Source organism: Anticarsia gemmatalis, chromosome 11 (assembly GCF_050436995.1).
Source record: "Anticarsia gemmatalis isolate Benzon Research Colony breed Stoneville strain chromosome 11, ilAntGemm2 primary, whole genome shotgun sequence".
Classification (NCBI taxonomy): domain Eukaryota; kingdom Metazoa; phylum Arthropoda; class Insecta; order Lepidoptera; family Erebidae; genus Anticarsia; species Anticarsia gemmatalis.
The window spans coordinates 7,073,362-7,076,860 of record NC_134755.1 but is presented as its reverse complement, the minus strand read 5'-3'; the positions used below and the strand labels follow the sequence as shown (position 1 = coordinate 7,076,860).

Genomic DNA, 3,499 nt, shown 5'->3' with positions numbered 1-3,499 from the left:
AGTGTGACCAGCGTTCAACGAGTACCATTTTTAGTGGAAGTAAATAAACTGGTGTGATTTGATAGACATCGAAACAAACATTAAATATTTGATATTTTTCAAAAAACAAAGTCCGGCCACTATATAGTATTTCAAATATTAATATAAGATCACTCTTGCTAAAAACGATAAACACTTGTTAATAGTATATCTACAAAAACATCTGTGGTTTGTTTGATTTTAAAGATTTACTCCACTGTTAGCCTAAACATGAATGCTACAGTAATATTATATGTCTTTAATAAAATACATTGTACGCTTTAACGATATTTTGATAAAAAATCTAGCAATTTGATATAATACGGGTAATTTCGCAGCGTGAGGTATGGTATCATCGCGCGGGACTCACTCTAGGCAGCTCTACAAAGTAGGCAGTGTAAGCCAGTGTTGATCTCGTTGCGAGCGTCTCGCTCCGTCTCTCACCGGTGTTTACGTTGTGTGTGTGATACCGATTACTTAGTGATAACGTGAATTGTGTGCAGGTGTACACAACCTCTTATCAGGTAACCATACACTTTAAAAATATATTATTAAAAAAAAAACAAAAATCACAAAAGAGTCGTTGCCAAAAAGTTTCAAAGTTGACAAATTGAAAGAAGTTGTTCTATTTATTGTGTGTAAATTGTTTGTTTAATGGACACATTCACGTGATTTTTGCCGGCTATTATTTTATAATACCAGTGATACTGTATACATACTATTCCCTCATCCATCACTCCTTAGTTACTCTGTGACTCTACTATATATTATTTTAAAGTAGACATATGTACCTATATAATACCTGTCAGAATGTTTTACGATAAAGTATGTGCATGTATGTATTATTATAATGGTATGCAAAAATGTACTACAATTTATTATCGCACACATAATTAAAGGTGATAAACCAAACTGGTTGATTATCTATTCCGAGAACCTACTGAAGCTTCAATTATTTGATACTAATAAATTATACTTGCTACTCAAACATATATTTATAAACAGAATAGGATATAAAGAATTTGAAAATTTCACTTACCAACTCTACGATGCAATTTTACAACCTTTAATAAATAGGTAGGTATTTGCAAGAGGACTAAACCAACAATAAAAGGAGAGTTTTAAAAATAAGATCAGATTATTCGTAAACTAGACGACAATTAATAACTGCAATGTAAACGGATGACATAATTTGGCACAACGCACTCTATTAATTAACGCATCCTTGCATAACAATGCACAAATAATATTACACGAATGTTTAAACTTTGCAGGTGTTGGTGGGATAATATCTCAAAATGGCGGATGTCAAGGAGAACCTGGAAGCAGCGAATAAACTCGTAGACAAGCACAACACAGGTAAACAAACACTAGAACATTCAAGAACATTCTTCAGACAAACCGCGGTCTAAGTTTCTTTTAAGGTGAAGTGCGAATGTACTTCGCAATGACACTCGTGTTGAGGGACTTTAAAATAGTAGGAAAAATTCAACCGCCATGTCTACTAGTCTGTTTTTTTTTATAGAAATAGTGCTCCAGTCCCCCTTTTAAATGCTCTTTATTTAAAGCTTGAACTGCTTTCGTAGTAGAGTTGTTTGACCGGGCCACCCCAATATAAAAAACGTCTCGGGGGTATTATTAAAATAGCGATACTACTGGTTATGAAATAGGTAATAATACTTACGAATCACGCGAGTTTCTTAGCTTAGAGGTAATATAGGTAATGCACTCAAGGGACAAGGGTCACAAACGTAGTTTCATGTTGTTCAGAAATGCTGAAATTTTACCATAGTTAACCTTTTATTTTAATTAATATTTACACAAATTCATACACTGCAATATTGATAGACGAAACGAGTTCAAAGCGATTAATTTAGATCTATAACATGAAAAAACATCGGCGTGTGTCACAACGGTCAGGTCACATGGCTTAGCTAATGAAATTAGCAGTGAAAGTTCTCTAACTTCTTACAAAATACAGGAGATTTCGCAGTCTGCTCCTAATCACTCGTTTGGCTAATCTTTAAAACAAAATTTGTTTGTCAAAAAGGCTTCAATTGATAAGAAAAAACAAGACACAGATAGGAAAAAACGTTTTCTTTAGCGTCAAGACTTTATGGTTAATAGTACCTTACCATTGCACCTAGTTTAATGATCGTACTTGCAGATAATAATGTTATTAAAACTAACTACTAAACAATGCGTTTTTAACAGATATTATTGTACGTAAACCTTACTTATAATTCAATTGATTTTTGTGTTTATTACGTCAAGTTACAAATGACATAATACAAAAAACATGATGTTGATCGTTTAAAAAAAACGGTCTCTTCGTAAAATAATGGCATTATTATTATCTTAGACCGATTTTATTTAAAAATCATCACTACTTCAACAGTTATTTGACTAGAAAACTCAACTTTCGACAATCATAAATAGGTACTAATAGATTAGAGTAGAGCACCCGCATATTAGTTTACCACTAGTCGATTGGCAGTCACGCGCATTATAGGGGAATGAAGTGAAATATTGTTAGGACATATTTACGATTATAATTCATCATTTCCTTGACCCTAACCCACAGTAAGTCGTCGTATGTCGATCTCTTCGATACTGTCTTCTGCTACTAATGTATTAACCGTTTACTCTGTTTTTACATTTTTCATGTTCACATTGATTTTCACATGTAACTTTAAAAGATATTTTTTTTGTGTTTGTGTACTTTTTGAACTCTTGTACCTATATTTGTAGAACGTAGAAATTCTGCTCCAAGAAGAATTCAAAAACAATAATTTAATTAATCTATGACTCTACTTTTATTTGTTTCTCCTTAGATTTTGAAGGAATTTACATAAATTAGAAGTCCGCGTTGCCCTTATATGCATCATTAAAGGTAGTAGCAACAAAGATCCAAATTTAATTTACTAAACTTAAAAAATAACTGATACTTTTACAGTGTTATTGTATGTCCCGTATGGTCTAGTGGCTAGGATACCTGGCTTTCACCCAGGAGGCTCGGGTTCGATTCCCGGTACGGGAAGTTAATTTTTGGAAAGATACTGGTTGCTCGTAAGTATTCTTATGAAACAATATCGTTGTTCTACCATATAAGTGTACAATTCTTTTTGTTTTGGATTAAAACTATTACGTTTATCTTTATACGGTATCAAACAATATAAAACACATTGTATGTAACAATGTTTTATCAATCATGTTATGTTATGAATATAAATAACTCCTAAACATAGCCGCACCACACAAATCGTCACCGTCGTAATCACCACACATAAATTATATTCAACCAGCTGAGGACATTTGTTTTAAAGATAAAATAAACACAAGTTTCAATAGCCAGTAATAACAATGCTTTAATCAAATTATCAATGGTTTTCTTTTTTCTTGAACCAATTTTAGCGGCAAGTAAAACGATCTCTATTGTTTCAAACCTACTAGCATTTGGAGATAGGAAGCTTAAATTGGC

General features: G+C 32.6%; 1 non-coding gene across 1 annotated transcript; it reads left to right on the top strand.

Moving 5' to 3' along the window:
- The first annotated feature begins 2,986 nt into the window (after positions 1 to 2,986).
- TRNAE-UUC (transfer RNA glutamic acid (anticodon UUC)) lies at positions 2,987 to 3,058 on the top strand. The gene has a single exon. It is a non-coding gene; the product is annotated as a tRNA-Glu (tRNA).
- The last annotated feature ends 441 nt before the right edge of the window (positions 3,059 to 3,499 follow it).